This window comes from Mugil cephalus, chromosome 10 (assembly GCF_022458985.1).
Source record: "Mugil cephalus isolate CIBA_MC_2020 chromosome 10, CIBA_Mcephalus_1.1, whole genome shotgun sequence".
Lineage (NCBI taxonomy): Eukaryota > Metazoa > Chordata > Actinopteri > Mugiliformes > Mugilidae > Mugil > Mugil cephalus.
Window position 1 is genome coordinate 20,056,226 of NC_061779.1, and position 20,556 is coordinate 20,076,781.

Genomic DNA, 20,556 nt, shown 5'->3' on the forward strand with positions numbered 1-20,556 from the left:
CAAGCTCTTAGCAAAGCTGCTTTGGGATCATCAAGTCCCTGGTTCAACACCTCCATGTTCATGGCTGAGGTGTCTTGAGCAAGTACCCAAACTACTAAACTTCTTGGCTGCTCACTGCAGCAAATGCATATCAAGAATTTGAAATCACTGTTCAGTAAGCTCTAGCTAAATGCTACTGTGCTACTGAATGTAGGCTTTACTTGTGAGCGGGGGAACTTGTTATATTCTTGTTGTTAACTGTTGTGACTGATTATTAATGTGTTCACGGCATTTGGAAGTTGCAGCAGGTTAGAAGTACCAGTGTGCACTAAGCATGCAAATGCATTCATGACCTTGGTAATAGTACTCCGATGGAACAATCCCGCTTGATGGATTTCTCTGGAGCATTCATCCATGTCTCACCATTTTCATCAGGGGATGGAGTTTGCTCAGTTGTTATTGTTGGCAACGGAGCAAAAAAATCTGTTGCCGGATCCGCTGACATGTGGGACTGATTTCAACCGTGACTCCTTTAGGATAGCAGGAGGTTCTGTGTTGGTCTTGGATAGAAGAGTTTGACAGAACAACCCCAACTTAAGGCATTTGAGTGAAGACTTAAAATTAATCTGTGATAATAAGAATATATATATATTGTAGATTCTTTATGTTTTATTCTTTATGTTTTTTAAGTTGTTAAAAGCTTTTGTGTGTGTGTGCCTGTGTCAGGCTGCATCCTGCTGGGGATGACTGCTGCCATCAAGGAGTGTCATTGCTATGGGGTTGGGGATGCCTGGTCTGGATGAGTGGTGCATCCACACATTTCCCAGCACAACTTTGAATTGTCACAAGATGGTCAATACTGTTCACTTCTCCTGTCAGTTGTTGTGGCTGATCTATGTATGTTTTAAATCTGCAAAACAACTAAAACATTTTGCAGTGAAAAGTACTCTGTAAAGCAGCAGGGGTAAAAGGCCAGAGGTTTAAGGTGGAAAGTACAATATAGTTTACTGTATTTATTTAACTGCTTTTGACCAAATATGTAGTTACACTTCACCTCTTCAGCAGGGCTAGTTGAAGTTCAGATAAGACAGTCCAGATCTTCATAATTTTTTTTTAAAAAGTCAGTGCAAAATCCAGCAGTAAGTGATAATGCACATCCAAACAGATGTCAGCAGCAGTGCACCAAACTTCTCAGCAGGTCTCCCTACAAGGAGGACGTGAAGAAACCCTAGACTCAGAAGATATGGCTCGTTGCAACACACAACTCAAGAGAGCAGACAGAAACTCCGTCTGCACTAATGGGCTACGGTCAAGACGTTCTGTCTGGACAACAGCTGGTTTCCCAATCAGAGGGACGAAACAGAAAGCTTTCCACATCCAGATAATGTAATGACAACTGCCCCATTCGCTTACAACATGTCTGTCCCTGAACTGAACCGAGCCACAAAAAAACATACTGTGAAGGAGTCCGAATGTGATGAAGTAATTTATAGTTATGAAAGGGAATCCGTCTTTAGAATTACAGCCCAGTGGAAGATGCAGCGCTCCATATTAGCTCCAAGTAATGGATCCAGGGGTTTTTGAAACCGTTGCATCAGACTGAAACTTATAGTAATTAAGCCATTTGGAATGTGATCAAGTCAATATTTCTAGCATTTATAGAGTGCCTGTTAATAGCGTATGATGTTTCACCCCACTTTTTTAGCTAGACGACGCAAAATACAAAAACTTAAATTATCACTCTGTTCTGTTGTTTTTTATTCTATTTGCATTTGACTGTATCTCTGTGCAACAGACACTTTATGGGAGCAACTATTTCCCTAGGATTAATAAAGTACTCTGGTTCTGATTCTGAATTTTGGTATTGTGAATGGAATAAATGTCAGGCATTTGGAAAGTGGCTTCCGCTTGACAAAATCTGATTGGATGACCCAGTGAAGTACAGTAAACACTAAAAGTGGGTCAGTGCGGAAGTTTAATAGCACACAGCACTCTGCTGCCACCTGCTGCCGAGGAGCTGCAGACAGCAGTTCCTGTGCGTTGCACAATTCGTCTGTACAGTTTCATCAACTTAAAAACATCAATTACTTATCAATTAGTTATTGTTGTTCCTTTGTGCCATGTCTGGTCATTGTATTTAGGTTGTCCAAATGCCAGAGTTTCCCTATAAACTTTACAATGTATGAGACACACACACAGAATAGAGCCAGATGAGCTGATTAACAAAAAATGTATTTGCTATTTTGAGATTAAGATAATTATTTAAGGCATGTCACAGCAAAAAAAAATAATTAGGTTATAACAGGTTCCTAAATAATATATATATAGTACTTTATAGACTGAGTCAGATAGTCAGTTGTTTTTTGGGGAAGATGTGTCAGAAAATCATTTTCTGTTCTAGGAAAGAATGATTAACTGACTGATTAAGAAAATAAAAATTAGTTTTATCCAAATCTTCACTGCGTGCAGAGTAGAAACAAATATTTTCAGAAATATTATTATTATTATCAGTGATGACTGTTGACTGAATGACCACTAGATGGCGCTTTTGCCATTCCTAGAGCAGACTGAGAAAAGCCTGAGCTGTTGGCACTGAAATTACATTTGTGATTAATGTTATAAAATTAGTTTTCCTTCCCTGCACAGGAAATCTATGAGTCCTGACAACATATTTTTGCTATAAGAAACTAACAATAATGTCATTAACTTGGCCTACATTTCAAATTGAACATAGCCTTTTCTAATCACCATGACACAGATTAATGTGTCTGGATCTATTTTGAACCATGAATAGCTTTCCTTCATTTTGGCAAATGCAACCTGCACAGTGGTTTATTTGCGGGGCCTGCCCACACAGAGCTTTCAATCCTATCCACTTACATTCAATCAATAGCACTATTCCATTTATACAGCTATGACATCATACACGGGTTCAGCTAAAGCACTGCTGAGAGAGTTATTCTTGTCAAATTCCTGGCAAGTTTGGGTGAAACAACAGTATGTTATTGAATTTTGACTCATATGTTTCAGATGGAGTCTCGAAAGCATTTCATTAGTCTTTTTTTATTGCGCGGGGAGAGCTTTTTGCAGCGTCTCTGGTGAAGCGGTGAGGAAGGAGGAGATGAAGGATGGAGGATGGCCTTTAGAGATGCAATGCCAGAGACAGGATGCACACAGAGCCATTGTCTCATCAGGCTTAGTATTCAGCTCCCTTTGCTCTATCACCACTGCCAAGGCACAAATCAATTCAATATGGTGGCTGGCGGGGGACAGCTACACAGTGGGTGCAGCCCACATACAAACACTTCCAACGCTGGTCTAGACACATAGGATACAGTAGTGTGGCAGAGTTCTTCCCACGCTACAGTGTTACAGCTCAGTGCTGCACTCGCACAGTGATGTGCTGTCAAATAAATCCTCTCTTGTGTCAGAGACTTTTTGCTGAAAGCTGATTAATGTGCATGAAACCATTACGCATAAAGGGAAGACAAAGTGCAATCAAACCAAGTAAGTTCAAGTGTAGACTTTTATTGTCGGCGTTTATCATAAAATGCATACGAATAAGCCGTTATCTTGGACACACGGTCGATCGCTGGTGGTGTGACTGTTGAGTGAAAGCACAGGGGTGAGCGGGGCCTCTCGATAGTGACAAGCCCAAGCCTGACCTTGATACGAGATACAGTTCTGCAGTCTCAGACAGTGAGGCATGTCTGATGGCCTGGCTGGCCTCATATCGGCTGGCGCTCACCTCGTTATCTATCTGTGTATTTGTGTGTGCCGCTGGCCAGAAAGAGATAGAATACTGTAACCATCATCTGTTGTCGTATGAATCATGCTGTGGCGCAGGAGGTGAGGTAGCGCTCTTCTTTCCATCTGCTCTGCTCTGCTCAGGATGCGTCCAAGATGCCGGCAGACCGGATGGAGGTAGTCAGCTTTCTTGTGCTTTTTTTTTTTTTTTCCAATTTTGTTCCAACACATGGTGACAAAAAAGGGTTGGTTATATTTGCATGCAAGTAACCCGTGACGTTCAAGATGAGTGACCCCGTCGGTGTAGCTGAGGTTAAATTCTGGCTTTCGCCACAAAAGGGCAAGCGCTCGAGCAGCGCTGCTATTTATTTGCAATGTTTCAAACACGGGACGCGACGAATCTCAGAACAAAACACCAGGAGACAAACTGGTTTATCATCATTTTATTAATAATATTATTTGAAGCCAAAAAAAACAAACAAAAAAACATCCAACTCGGTGACAAATCCCATAGTGAACAGACTATACCTGGTGGTTCTGCAGCAGCTGTGGCATTATGGGACGTGGACACCTGTTTTGCACTTCAAAAAAAGCGGTTTGGTGTTCTGATCTTGGATGTTTTTCTGTTGGCATTACCAAGACGCTGCCATGTGTCTGCATGGTGTAGTATTGCTGCCCTTCAGGGAAGGCAGTAGGTTGTATAGTTATCTCCTGATTGGGCAAAATCACTACCCTGAAACCACACAACCTACTACCTCACCCCGTACGAACATCAGAAAAGGTCCGACATGTCATCTTAACGCCATTACGGTGGTTTGACTTACCTTATGTACACAGTGTACAGTTTCTTGCAGCCAATAAATACATCCTCATTCATTCATTCAAACAAAGATAAAAATAAAGAGAATGACAATCAGATGAAAGCATGCTTTTGTACATAAAGGTCACGCTGTATGCATTGCCTCATGAGATATTAAGATAATATTTATTGCTGTTCATTACAAAGAAAGTCCAATTTTTATTGACTGTAAAAGTGTAACCATGAAAATGAAGAGATGGCAAAGTACCTGAGTTACGTTGCAGTCAGCGGGTAAACATGCACGTTCGAGCGTTGATCAGGATCCAAAAGCCGCAACAATGGCATCTGATGACATTACAGCCACTTCAGGAAAGACAGTAAGTTGTATAGTTATCTGACAGGAAGGGTGTGACCCTAAAACTATACAACCTACTACCTCACCCCAAAGGACAGTCTTTTAAAACAAAGTCGTTTCAGGTCCCCGGGTCATGCAGGTAGTCCGCCTCGACGCACCTCACTGAATGCAAAACAGTGGTTATGACTTCTCGGAAACACAAATGCACACATGCCGCTCTCCTCTGGGACGCCTCGGAACACAATGTGACATCTGCTTCTCCCAGTTCGTGGCTCGCGCTGAGGAGGGAATTCAAATAATGCAACAATACACACGTCTCGCATACATCGCATAGAAAGACATTTCCATATTCAAATGCAGCTAGTGAGTAACTTAAAGTGTGCGTGATGATGAGCTTACAGAAAATAGTCGTGAGATCTCAAAACTATCGAAATGTAGTGTTAAATTAATATAATCTAAGCTTTTAGCTTTTAGATTTTAGTATGTCATACTACACTGGGTGATAGGACAGTTGAAAGGGAACTTAGGTTTGGTTCAGTCTGGGTTCACATGTCTGCATCCCATATAATTACTAAATCTGCTAATATAAAATCCTTACTGAACCACTGATTTACAGCTTGACATCATTGTTCAGGAACAATAAACTCTCCGTTTCCAGTCTCCCAGCGCTGTTTTCTGTGGTTCTGAGAGGAGAGTGTTAACATTACTGACCAGTGTTGAGAGTGGGCGAACTCGAGCTAGCTCATATCCTGGCCCACATGTGCGGAGCAGAGGGTCGCAGCTGCTGCCTCTGTTAATGTTTCTCACCTGCTCTGCAACATGCGGCGGGGAGGGGGCTGCAGTGGCATAGCACCTCCTCCCTCCATCATCGTTTCTGCAGCGCGTCAGGTAGTCTCGGCCTGAAAAAGCCAGACAGGAACAGAGGAAAATCCGTTACTTCTGTAACAAGGGCAATTTAGATGTGAAGAAACGCAGACATCACAGAAGCTTTAAAAAAAAAAAAAGTTTAGGATAATTGGGTGGCCGTGCTCGCTTGGAGTTCTGAAATTTGGTGTAGCTCATCCTCATGAGTTCTGCGATAAAACCACATGATTCCGTGTCATACAATCTGTTGAAGCGAAGTCACACGAGGACAGCCTTTGTCAGCATGTTCCTCTACAGTGCTAGAGGTCTACTATATATGTGAAGGTGCGACCGTACAGCGCAACACAGAACGGTATGTCTTGAGCTGTGAGGCCCCATTGTGTCTGCTCAGCGGTGAGTCTGAGGCGCTCTGCATTATTCAACGCTGCCTTACTTACACCACAGCTCTGTGGATTGTAAGTATGCGCAGCCGCACGATCGTGCAGACCCACACACACACACACACAGAGCACAGACACTTTGCAGACAGATGACAGCAGAAATACGGAAACCTCCAGTATGAACACACATATTGCGTGAGAACACAAGCACAACAAACAGATGATGGAAAAACTGAATGGGAAGAATACTGCAAAGGGACTTTTAATACATTGCTTTTAACAATTCTACTCAAGTGGAAAGCGGTTTAATAGGCAATGCCTTGGTGCTTAATCTGCAAGTACATACGGCGAAATGTGCATCTATTCTCGTTGTGCAGACCTACAAAAGGCTTAGCAGCTCAAGGCCCAGATTCATAAGGCAGGGTCAAGGCACACCGCCCTCTCACTCTGCTGACTGGACGTACTTCAATCTAATATAGTATATGGCTCCGGGGTCCTGACCAGCAGAGTGCACGTTCTGAAAAGCTATTGCTTTCAAGTGAGGCCAGTTGCTATCATCCAGCGACAGGGAAGTATTCACACTCACAACCACACACTTGACTGCAGAGGACCAGTATGCAATGCAAGCACACACACACACATGCAGGCATGCACTCTTGTGCACTCTTGTTTATGGCTTTAGCACAGTTATTTAATACAATCTAAAAACATCTCCTTTATTAAGAGGTTACCCACCCTGAAGTTCAGCTTGTTTTAAAGTGTGCGAACTCAGCAGGCATACCTTCACTTGGAAGCGCGGTGTAAGTGATACGCTGCTTTAGCCTTACACCTCCATTAGCTTTTTAGAGGGGCCGTGGTGCAAAGTCCCGCTTTCTACACCTCATCGTCTAACACAGACACATGTCCACACTGTTGGGCTTGTACACACAAGCACTCAAGCAAATACACACACCGACACACACACACAAGGACACGCTTTCAGATATCATTGACTATCATGTGCACGCACACAAACTCGAAAAGAAAAGCAGGTTTTAGAGTGGATACGGCCAAACTTGATTTTCATGTACCTCATCAGATCTTCTCACAGTGTTCACATCGTAAGCGCGCTCTGCTTGAAAAGTCACTTTAATCCACTCACACTTGAGCCTAAGTGCTACGGTGTCAATCAATACTGAAGCTGAGTTTAACTGCAGTGATAGTAAGGTGGAGTGCTGTAACCTTGTAACCTGATCTCTGGGGCTCTGTGGTCAGTCAGTGGTGGATATGCAGAAACAGAAGCTTTTACACAATGCGTAACCTCAAGTCCTCATTACTCCTACACACCGAGAATGTCGACTCATCAATCATGTTAGAACTTAAAGCTTTACCATAAAACCACTTTATATTCGCAAGTTGTGGATCGGATTAAATATTTAATCAATGTCAATTTTATCAGGGTGGCCGCTGCCTGTCTGAGATCAGGATATCTCTGTTGTGAGAGTCGAAGTGGCAATGCAGTTTACACGACGAGGAGCCCGGAGGCAATATGTCAGGGACGTCAGGAATACCTGTCTCTGTCACGACCGTATTTACATGTGTGCCCTTCTACGAGAGAAGAACCGTCTGACACGAGGAATCCAGATAGACACGATGGAGCATTTATAAAGGGACGCATGGCTACTGTGCCCCCCCCCCTCCTCAGGGTAGCACAGCAGGCATGACCCATCTATTTATACCAGGGCCAAGGGGCAGGCAGCAAGACGAGGGGAAGGACAGGAGTGGGGGAAGAGGAGAGGCGGCGTGGGCAGGTCCTGTTACACATGCCAGGGGGGAATGGCTGGGGCAAGCCACAGGGGGATTCTGCTCAAAGTCAGACAGGCTGACCTCCTCGTCACCTCCGCATGAGGCAGATTTTGAGCTTGCAAAAGTTGCGCGAGAGTGTGTCAGGAGAATGAAAGGGCACGGGGTTTATCCAAGCGCTTGGACGTACAGTAGGTTCAGTGTGCATGGTGTCTCAGGTATGCATCCATGCATGTGCACTGCATGCACTCGCGTAAGTATATGGCGTTGGTGTGTTCAGATGTGTATACACGTGTGACGCAGTGTGCCCTTACTCACGCCTATGTACACAATATGCGCGTCTGCCTGTCAGGCTGCGAGATGAACTGGCCCCGTTGACTCGTGCCCCTCCCCCCTCCCCCCTCCGTCCCCCAGCAAAGCCATAAACATGCCAGGTGAGGAGGGGTGGATTAGGTAGACTAAGCTGATCCCAGAGCGGCCCCATGGCCCCATCTTTAGAGGTAAAAAATGACCCCAATCATTGTAATGACAGGGCACGCAGCAGGGGTTGCCCAGACCACTCAGCCCAGCCTTGCCAGCTGCTTCTCATCTCTCTCACGCAGTATACAGTCATATGTACACAGAGAAACGTACACACTTTTGCTTACATATGCACACAGGCTGCAGGTTCACAGCACGACACAGGCGGAAAAAAAAGAAAAAAAAAAAAAAGAGGCTAGATTATAGCAGTTGCCCATGAGGACGCCTCGAACACGGTGACCCTACAGTTTCCAAACGGCCCATCAATCACAGGTAGCCAAACCAGTTCTTAGGCGTCAAGACAACAAAATGAGCTACACATGCTACACGGATACAACTTCAGGAAGATGAAGCAACTTGTTTAAAAAAAAAAAAGTTTTGTTTTGTTTTATGGTTTGTAAGTGGTATTAAGGCACAGAGCAATGCTTGAAAATGTCAGTCATTCTCTGCACAAGCACAGGCAGATTCATGCAGCGAAACTCACAGATAACTCAGTTGCACTGTCTTTGGAGTCATAAAGTAATACTCTATGAAGAGGACACAGGAACAAAGTGAAAATTTTCAATAGTAACAATGAATATAAGAAAAGATAGCATTTTTTCTCCCCAGTTTTGCCACAATATGCTACGCCAGTGTTCATCTCAGAGACACACTGTACATGTAAGTCAATTACTTTCTTACGTAAAAGTTCACAGGCTTAGTCTTTGTGCCGCCATGCTAATGGAGGCTGGTGAAATGTGCACTGCCATGTGGCTGCCGGTGACTTAAAGGGCCTCTGTCTATTAGAGGAAGTCTATAGTCCTGACACGCCTGCATGCCCTGCTCTGCTCTGCTCTGGCCTGCCTGCAGGGCCCCTTTGAGCTTGGGCAGTGCCCCATCGAGCCGCATGTGTCGCCAGCTATATTTAGAGGGTGGGACAAATACCTTTCTCCCTGGATATGAACTTCAGCTGACAGACAGAAGGCCAGAGTTGGCCGACAGGGATCTATACTGTTTGTAACCTTGAAGAGCGGGTTACCTCTGGGCTACAGCTGGGGTGTAGTCAGACCCACTGCTGTGGTTGGCAGTTATGGCCAAAAGCAAAGGCTGTAAATGCAACACAGTTAGCCACAGTTAAGTTAAATAGCACTGAAAAGCTTGATTTGGCAGCTCTTTTCAGTGCTAGTGTCTATAGTTTCAGGAGGATGCTGGGAAATACATACTGTAGTAATGCACTCTGATAAAGAGATTTAATACTTTTCCTCCTGTCACTGATTGAAGGATAATGAATGAATTTCTGTGGCTTTGCGTCCATATCAAATAGAGCTACATTTCTGCCTATAAGCACTAGTGTGTATGGCAGCACCAGCATGGCAGCCAGTGTGTGAAATGTGACCATGTTGCATGGCCATCTGCTCTATATAACCATAAACAAATGCAGGACAGGCCAGCTTCACAGTATCATTTCCAAGAGGTCTAGGCTGGGTAAATGTATTCATGATTCGGTCTCTGGGTAGATACTGTAGAGATATGCTCTAGAAAGAGGCCATGGTTATGCAATAGCATTCATAATTCATTCCACAAACACAATATGGAGGCCACTCTGTCCCATATGCAAACACATGGCCAGATTAAGCAGCGTAGCCAAAGGGGACAGAGTGCATTCTGAACTGCTTGCAATGCCACTGTCTCAATGAGAGCTTGTCTGTGACAGGCCTAAATAGGCCAGGTTTTACTGCTGGAGGGACCTCTGCTATATTTTGCACCTAGTGTCTATATCAGTTACATGGCAGCAAAGAGACACACTGATACTGTAAGTATGCTGTTTTACAGCATCACTTCAAAGCATAAACACAAATAGTACCCAAATATTAAATACAAATAGGATTGAAGCTGTCAGTATGTTCCCCCGCTGAGAACAGGGTACATTTTGACTGTTTGATTGATTTGTTACAGTGCAGTAATCTGCTGGGAAACCTTTGATCGTGGCATTCGTTTGGATGCTAGCCCCCACACGCCACTCCATAGCACAGGAACTCTAGCAGCAACAACAAGCTGCAAAAAAATAAATTAAATAAAAATACAATGTTTTTGGAAAACACCACAAAATGTCCAGGGACTCCAAACTCCCCAGATCAGATGCACCTCAACGAGGTTGATCCACAGGGCTCCTAACCCCAAAACCCCCAGGAACCCCAGGATCCACTGCCAGAGCTGGTCAGAGGACCTGCACAGTATTAGGCAAATGGTTTTAAAGATGCGTCTGATCAGTGCATCTGAAAAGTGAGAAACCTCTTTTCAAACATGGTAACAATTGTTCAGCAGATGTTTGGAAGGACTTCCAAAAGTAAACATGGCTACATCAGTTGTAGCTCTAAACCAGTTCTAATGAAGTGTAACCGCGGGGCAAATCACAAATGAAAAGAAGAACTCACAAAAATGGTCTCACCCAAAATACTGAGTCACAGCGCTGGATGATTTTCCAGGTAAGTTTAGCAACGTCAGATCAAGAGGACCGCAGCCTAAGAAGTTGATATAGTATCTGTGCTCTTGGAGTCAGATGAGAGGAGGATTTTAATAACATCTGCATGTGTAATCAAATGTCGGGCGCATAGAGAATTCCAGAGCTGCAGACAGTTAGTTACTGAAGCTCGAGGGTGCAGGGTGTGACCCGGGGTTACTAAGTGCATATGATACAGGCACAGTTGGAGTCGAGGCTGCAGCTAACAGCGCACTGTGGTTAGGGTGGTGTAAAAGCTGCCGTTAAAGCACACCGGCGCTAAAGAAACTATAAGCGGGCCGGCTGTGTTGGGAGAGAGAGAAGACAGGCGGAAGGTGGAGGGGGTGATACTGCTGTGGTCTCTGCCAGCAAAAATAAAAAAAAAGTTTTCATGTTTTCACGGTGTTGTGTCCACACAAGATTTGAGAAGAGGAGCTGTGAAGAGCCCAGGGGGGAGGCTGCTTGTTTCTATGTAGTCAGCCGGCAGCAATTAAATCGTTCCTCCATATGCAAAAGACACGTTAAGCACTCTGTCATTCCACATTGGAGCCCCGCTTCTCTCCAATTCCTACCTCTCCTCTCAGTTTATTTTAGTTTGCTCCCTAACCCAGCATCCAGTTGCACCCACTTTTTCTCTCCCACTTTGCTCTGTCCCTCTCATCCTGCTACCTGACTACTTTGGCAGCGACACACAAAATGGCGGCGGGGAGCTGGGAGCTGGAAGGCACAGAGTGGAAGCCATTTTCTAGCATATCCATGACCAGGCACAGAGGTAGTCAAGTCTTCCACTGACCCCGGCGGACAATTAAGATTAGGCTGCAAGGGTCTTCTGTGCGCGCACTCTCGTTTGTCGACGCGCAGCATTAGCAATCCGTTGGGACCACTTGGTGTTTTAAATGGAATAAAGGTACAACATTGAGCTGTTATGATTCAATCTAATGAAGGCCTCATTATAATACGTCTCGGGAAGAGGAAGAAAATAGATGTAGACAACAGCAGTGAAACGCAACTGAAGAAACATGCGCAGCATCTAATCACAGACCCCATCTTATTACTCGAAATACAAGACAACACAATGGCATGACAATACATCATTAAATGACAGCGTATTCAATTTACAATACATTATGGTACTTACAACGCTGCTGCGACTGCCAGCCTGTCTGTCCGTGATTTCACTTGTTGGCCAAATTGTTTGTGCCTGTGGCCAAAAGCCCCAATCTTACAGCCTACAGAGAGAGAGGGAGAGGGAGAGGAGGAGAGAGGAAAACAGACAGTGAGAATTGTAGACTCAATTTACAGCGAGGGAAACCGAGAGGAGGAGAAAACAATGGAGAGGAGCAGAAACAGAGCCAGCGATCTGTTAGAGAGCCAGGAGCAGCAGCAGAGGGCTGCAGGGTCTTTTCTCTGTAGCCTGTTTACTAATAAGCTCGCCCCACAGTTTTGTCTGGCCAAGGAAACTCATTAGTGGAACATGTAACACACCGCACCCTCTCTGCTGGCCTGCACACCGGCCAAACTCTTACTGCCGCATGCTCACCCAACACCAACACACGAGCTCCGCCGCGGCCTCGGCCTTGCCCGGCAGCACCCACTCGCTGCATACGTGCGCACTTCTCTGGCATGCTCCCATTACCGAAAGCCTATAGTGTCGTGTGCGTGGGTGAAGTGCCGCATCTGTGTGTACTTGTGAGCATAATAAGTGATTTTCTGCACATGCGGCACAGTATGCTCGGTTCGCACATGAGGGCGCGCACAGGCTGCGCGGTGCTAATGCACGAGGCAGTGCTAACGTGCGCACATCTCATATGTGCATATGTGGGCATGAGAGGCCGGCGTCGTCATGCGGAGGTGGAACGGGACAAAAGGACAACGGGAATAGTTTGTAATCACTGGTCCAATCTCAGATAGCGGATAGAGAGGGTTGTCCTCCAGCAGGCCGGGGAGGACACTGCCAATTAAAGGCCTCCGCTGCTTGGCGATGGCGGCCGCTGAAGGGTGATAATTCTGTACATGGATGCTAATTGCAGCGCGGGATATGGCCTTGCCGGGGAAGGGTCTTTTATATATTGTTTCCAACGTTTGTAATTACAGTGCGGTGCCTTGGACCGCTGCCAGCACATGTTTATGGGCTCATGAGTAACCCAACTCCTCCAGCCCATGGAGGGAGATTCATGTCCGTGCTGTGCACTCACTGCACTCTTGAGTGTGAGTGTGGGTGTGTTGTTTGTGTGTCTATACATGTTGATGACTCACGAAGCCTGGGCGAGTATGTGCAGAGGGGATAGTCTACAGTATATCGGCGTGTACCACGATGGCGATGGCTGCAAATTTTGTAAGAAAACACAATATACAATATATACGTATACTGTATTTTCTCAAACTGACCTCTTTTGCAAAATGTTTTCCAGATGAAGTTTTGTGTTGTATTTGAGTCTTGAATACAACAACCTGGAAACCTGGAAATATAAACATTACTGGAGTGCTGCACTCCACCGTAGGAATCGGTTGAAATTGCAGTCCACCAGAATGAGCAACAAAAAGAATACCCAAAGCAGCGGATTTCTCTTAACTGTGGCCGACGTAATTCAGCTCAGCGCTGATGAACGGCATGAAAGTGATGAAGCGGAGGTGAGATGAAGGAAGGGATTTACAGTATTTTGATAGTCGGAGAGTCGCAGGCGAGGCCTTTCAACACTTCCAATTTTACCTCCAAGTGGAACAATGTTGCTGATTCTGCAGTTTTTCTCCGACTAAATTGCCTTGGCGTCAGCGCAGGCCAAAAAGCTGAAGAAATATATGAGTGCTGGAAAAGGAAAGCTGAGTGTGGTGCTGCTCGGGCTTATCTGGAATATCGCTTTGCCTGGCAGGTACATAAAACAAGTATCTGTCCTGACGACGTGTGCTGAGAGACACTCGCACGTGATGCTCTAAAATGCACACTGGACACAGTGAGCTCCATTTAAAGTTTTAAAATATTTATCTACTCAGGAGAAACTGCCGCGAGAAAGTTGTTTGAATGCACTGATTTCAACGGAAAGACACTGGTTGTACAGCAAGTGGGTAAGAGAACCGTCCTTGGACAAATAAACTCCGGGGGAGAAACTCATTGACCTCAGCCAATGATGTAAAGCAACCATGTTAAAGTTGGTCTTGTTTCTGAACATATGGAGGAAAAGAGGGATAGGTAGAGGGGAGGAAAATCTACATCATCTGTCACCCCTGAAACTCTCCCCCAGTCCAATATTATGTCATTACGACTGTGCTTACCGTCTCTGCGGAGTCGCTGTGGTTTTGTGGATAAATTACATGTGACACTCCCAGCTGACATCCTGATTAACACAGGGAGAATAAAAAGGCCAATCCTCAGTAGTCAGCAGAGGAAGGGACTAATGGCTTCCATGTATGGTGAGAGGACTGAGGAAAAGCAGGTTTAGAGAGTTTTACTACGCTACACTGTACTGTACAGTTTATGAATGACATGCATGTACAGTAAATTCCTCAGCATATGTGCTTGTAATCATTTAGTTTAATAAGCCTTTTTTTTTTGATGTAGTAATTTCGCCGCTTGCACTGAGGGCGGTGACGCCATGCATGCGTGCGTGTGTGTGTGTGTGTGTGTATCGGGGTCTCGGCCACTTTGTCCAGTTTTTCCCCTCTCTATTCAGGCCTGGCCTACTTTCTACTGTACTCTCCTGCTGTATCCTGTACGAGAGTGCCACAGCCTGTAGTGGCCACTGCAGATCCACTCATCTGCTATTCTACACTCAGGAGGGCAACAGGGAGCCTGGTCAGCTTCTACCACACAGACCTGATCCGATAAGACAGCAGAGAGTTTTCTTCTGACAAACATTTGCTAATGAATGTTAAAGAAGAAGAAGAAGAAGAAGAAAGAATCAGATGCTGCACACCGACTGACATAAGAACCGTCACGTACAATGAAGCAAAGGGTTTTCTGGAATCCACTTTGACCGTTACATGAATTTCACTGTCAAAGAGGTAGATTTCAGCCCAGCTCCATTTCTTTTTGGCTGTTGCTACCCTCCTCATAGTGCTCCTTCGCACCACTTTGTGCAGTCTCCCAATAAGAACACAGATTACTATAAACCATAGAGCATAGAAACATAATTATCTATCTGTATCTTCTTCTTCATGTTTTGGACATATATATTGACTACTATCAAACATGGAAAATATGGCATCATCTCTTTGTTTCAAAGGAGTTAAGCATTATGTTTGGAGTCTAGTGGTTTATGCAGGAATGATATTGATCTACGAACTTAAAAATAGATTTCTTGGATAATAATTAAACCTGACAATGGAAATAACACGGCTCGTAGTGGATGAACAGCAGATTTATTAAATCAGCAGTAAATAAAAAATAAACGAACTGATTATTTCATCAGCCTAGAAGGATGTTAGCACAGGCAGTGGATGTCACTCAAACCCCTCACCCCAACCCCAGCCCCAGTCCTCCAGAGACCTCAGACGTACAACATCAACAACGTAACTCCCATTATGCAGGGTTTTCCCTTTTATCCTGCTCAAAACAGCCCACCGATGCCTCTTGAGATGCAGAAATAAAAGAGGCATCATTATTACGGCAGAAAAAAAAAAATATATATATATATTTATATATAAATATATATATATATTTACAGTGAGTGAGGACTTGGCCCACGTTCACCACTACAATCTGGATTTGATATTAGTCAGGAGGAAATTGGATGGAATTCACAACATCACAGAAAGCTCATAAATGCAGCAATATCACATCATCTTGAATACCAATTTATCCACTTAACAAATGAAGCAGCGCATCGGTGGCTTTGTGCTGTGATGTGTTGGTGAATGACTCATTTCCACTGTGCGTTGCACTAGTAAGAATACACGGAGCACATGGCCCAGCAGACCACATAGTCAACACTTCATCTGGCTGAAACACTCGGGTCTGGAGACGTACAGTAGTCTGTACAGTGCTGCTACACCACACATGGCCATTCAGACGTACACAGGAAATTCTCACTTTTTGTCTTTGTTTAACCCACGACAACACCACAATATTGCACTTCCAAAATATGCTGATGTTGAAGGAAATCCTACATCTTTTTATTACTTTTTTGAATTATAACCAAGTCAGACATATGACAATGGTTCACACTGGTAGTTTCTGAGAGACAGTCACTTTAAATTTCTTGCCTGCATATATGTAAAGTATTTTTCCATTCTATTCTACGTGGATAGGCTTTTTCTGTCAGTGTCAGTGAGAGTAACATTTGAAGCAATTAGGATTTAAAATTGAATAACAAATCTAACGACTGGCATATTTTTTCTAAGGAGATCTAAATAAATAAGTAGATAATTATTAGTAATAAATTCATTCTGACGACCATATTACGTAAAAATGATTATTGTAACCTTTCAAAAGTCCAAGAGTAATAACGAGATACTCAATTGACTTGATACTACCATTGATTTTGCTCTCAAAGTCTAAAATGCAATATTCCATTATATTAGTATATGAACTATATAATAAAAATAAAAAAATAAATTATAACCATTCACCAAAATAAAATACATGTTCCAGCAACAAGTGGAAGACAAACGCCAAAGTATGCATAAGCACCTTTCTTTGCATTGTTTTACCACACACACACACACACACACACACACACACACACACACACACACACACACACACACACACACAAATATGCTGTTTGTGTGTATTCATTAACCATTTCTTTGTTTTCCATACTATTTGTCAGATTTTTATAATTTAAGTCATCTTATTTTATGTAAAATGGTCTAGTTTAGTCTCTATGCACTGCAGGCTTGTACAAAAACACTCTACAAGTATTATTTCTTTGACACTTTATAATCAAGCTTTCTTAAATCTTAAAATTATTTATTGTTCACAGAAAAAATTAGGGAGAACATTATTTGGCCACATTTTCTATTTTTTTTAAATTCTGTATAATACATAATATTTTTAGCTATGTCAGTTTCAAATCTAACCCACACACAAAAAACAGAAATGGAACGGTTTTTTAAAAGCCTGAATAACATATTACAATAACAATAATTAATTATAATTATAGTGAACACTGTGGCAATAATTAACACAATATAGAATTTATTCACGCTTTCCTATTATAATTTTGTTAATTGATTTTTAAAACTTTTGCCAGATTTTGAGCATCACTAACTAACATTTTACAAAATTATTAATTATTGAAATAGAATTTTACTACAAAACCCTGATTTTCTTGTTCAAGTTCGAGGCCAGAGTTAAGTTCAAGTTTGGGAACTTGTTTTTGCAGCTGTGGCCTACAGTTGTTTTTTGCTCTGCTTTTGCAGTGTATTCATGAAACACTGCCGTTTATATGCATTTAAAAAAAAAAAAAAAAAAAACATGTTCATTGAAAATAAATAAAAATATGTGAACTGGTAAAAACTATTAAAAGCCACTTTTACTGTCGTATTTTTTATTTTTTTTTCTGAATAAACCATTTCATGGTTTCAGCCAAATGAGAGAAAAAAAATCTAATGTTTAGGAAATCGTTTCAGTTTTGTTAATCTGACAACCTGCATGGATACCATTCATTATTAAATCATACAATAAATACACATTTTATGGTTTATTCGTATTTGTGTGTGTGTGTGTGTGTGTGTGTGTGTGTGTGTGTGTGTGTGTGTTTTGCTGGTTTTACTGTGTAGCTGCAATAAAGCAGAAATCCTCTGTGCACTGAATATTTCACTGTGGGCTGTACCAGGCTGTTGTATTGGTCAGGTATACTTCTACACTGAGAGAAAATACTGAAAACCCTTAACACCCTGCCATCTGCCCCTCTACATGCAACCTTCTCCTGGACCCTTGCCATCCACTGCCTAAAAGGCCTTAGGGGTGGAGTAGCGTGATGCACTGCCAGCAAAAACCATGTGTCCCCAGCTAGTTAGGTAGAACTTACATTCATTTGAATGAACATAATCACATGTAAGGAAAAACTAAACCTCAATCCGTAATCACCTGAAAGCTTTGACTGCTATCAGTTTGGCTTCACCCTTCAAAAAGTCCAACATCTGAGCATATATTGGGAAAACGAATATGCGCCGAAGGCGAAAGATGCCCCACAATAATCTGCAATCTGCAAATATACCACATTAACCAAATAAGACATTTGGAAACAGTGATTAATGTGTTTTTGATTACTCTCACGAGCAACACTACACGCTAACTGTTACGTATGGACGCCATGTCATTGTCTCATACAATAAGGCAACACATATTTTACCTTATTACCCATTATATTACATCAAGGTGACCATCAAATCCCTGAAAAACAGCCAAATGAGATTAAATAAATTTACAGCATAAAATAACTCATATAAAGTCAAATTTAACACGCTTTGATTTTGTGAAGTTACTTTACGACTGTTTACCCAGGTTTATTTTTCCTTCAGATGAAATCTTATTTGTATCAATATAATCACAAAAGTCTTTATGCACTTGGCACAAAATGGTACTGTGCGGCCCATAAATCGCATCAAATCCTGTGCAGGTACAGATCCCCAAACACACTAACAAGGAAACAAAAAATAAATCAGGAAATTAAGCGATTAACGTAAATATCATGTACGCATAAGTACAATAGCTTGCTCATGTCAAAGTGAGTACTTTAGGTTTAAGCTCTAATGTGTCCTTAAACTGATCAAAACGATCAGTACACCACGTTCTTCTCTTCATGCACAGCATACTAAGCCTGGACCGCATCACTCATGTGAAATACCTCCACAACTGTGGCCTTCCACTGATTACCACGAAGTAGGATTATCCTGGCAGCAATCGAAGGGCTATTTATGATTTCTGTTTCTGCATCGGTAAACTTTTACACTGGGTTTCGTGGAGGGACGGGAAAAGTTGTAGATAAACGTTTATAGCGACAACACATGTTGCGATCTGATATTCGCTATTGTTTGTGCGGTCGCAAACTGGCGAGAGTGTGGGGTTTTACATTCAGATGTGCGCTCAGGTGAAAAGAAACTTTGTGCAAGAATCTCAAGTGCATCAGCTGTTTATTTGCACAAGGAGCCTGTTTAGCACCGAAAACCAAGCACATGGGCAAATGGTACATGGAAACCATCAGAAAGCACACTCGATTAAAACAGATACTCACCCATTTCCGAGGGCCAAGATGGTAAATGTCCAGCCTGGGCGTGAATTTCGGCAGCGTTCTCCACTTTGATCCACATCTCTGCTAAGAAGAGGAGAAAGCCATAAGCTCCCGTTTGGTGCTTCTTGCAAGACCCGGCGGTTTCCCCCCTCGGACTGCCCTGTTCACGGCCGTGCCTCAGCCCCAGATCCAGCTTGAGCACCCTCTTTCAGCCACTGTCTCAGCCCCCAAGCTCGGGGTTGCACGGCTTGCCTGCCACCAGCTGGGTCCAGGCCTGGCGAGGCCTGAAACAATAGGAGGCCATGAGGCTGTCTGCAAGGCTCCAGCTAAGCCCCTCTGCTAGTTAACAAGTCTTTCAATGAGGAATGTTAGCAAACAGACAAACAGCATGTCTGATGCATGCAAATAGCACAACCAGTCCAGTCACAGCCTTGGCTGAGCACATGAATAATTCAGCAATCTATATGCTGCTCTCCCACATTACTCCCTCCCTCTCCCCGAATAAAATGCCTTCACTAGAATAAGTGTGGCAAAGTATTCAAACCCCTGATACCAACAGCTTTGTCCACAAAAGCAGTTATAAAACTTCATACCATCATGCAATAAGAGCAATAGTGGGTCAATCGGACACAACATGAAGTGCTACTACTGACATTTTGCCACAACAATTTGAATTTCGCAATTGCAACAATTATCATTATTATTATTATTATTATCATTATTATTTTGCCTTTTAATTTCTTTTGTTTGCAGTTGGCACCTGTCCCAGAAAGAGCTCCGGCTCAGCACACCACTCATTCCCCTGTTAGGAGAGCGAGTTAGTGTGAAAGAGAGAGAACAAGGGTGATCGTGAGACACAGAGAGACAGCGAAACAGAGGACACAGAGAGGAAACAGAAGGAGAGGACGGAGCGGGCGAACAAGGTGCGGTGCTTCGCGGCACCCGCCGGCGCCGAGCACGGGCATTTCTTTAAAACACGTTATGTGTACCACGCCGAGACGCCGGCCACACTCTCTGATTGTCATCCACAGTGGTCACCCAGACCGCGAGCAGGTTACCCTTCAGAAAACGGCGCCCTGGCACTCCAGGTGGAACAGGGCCCATCACTTAGAGAGACGCCGCCGTCACAAATTCCCTTCCAAAATGAGAGAAATCAAATGAACACTTCTAGAAACCCACGAGCGGGGGGAAAAAATGGGAAGGCGCAGTAAATTTTTAGAAAATAAAATACAGGAAAAAAGGAAGAAACTTCCCCAGAATCCAATGTGATGCAAAAAAATCAGTGAGCCAAAAGTAAGAAAAGGGCCCCTAAAAAGCAACTTGTTGCCAGGTTTTGCAGAGCTGCTGTGCAGCCAGTTGGAGGCAGAGGGTTAAAATCCAGCTAGTAGTGAGTGAAAAAAAAAAAAAAAAAAGCTCCGTCTATGGAAGGGCGGGCTGTGGGGAGGCCCTGACTGTAGAAATAGCAGCAGACTTTTTTC

At 43.4% G+C, this 20,556-nt stretch overlaps 1 long non-coding RNA gene across 1 annotated transcript; it reads right to left on the reverse strand.

Moving 5' to 3' along the window:
* Positions 1 to 4,154: 4,154 nt before the first annotated feature.
* On the reverse strand, positions 4,155 to 20,382 carry LOC125015439. Its single transcript, XR_007113605.1, has 3 exons — positions 19,082 to 20,382; positions 12,043 to 12,133; positions 4,155 to 5,779 (listed from the first exon to the last, which is right to left on the reverse strand). It is a non-coding gene; the product is annotated as an uncharacterized LOC125015439 (long non-coding RNA).
* Between the last annotated feature and the right edge of the window lie 174 nt (positions 20,383 to 20,556).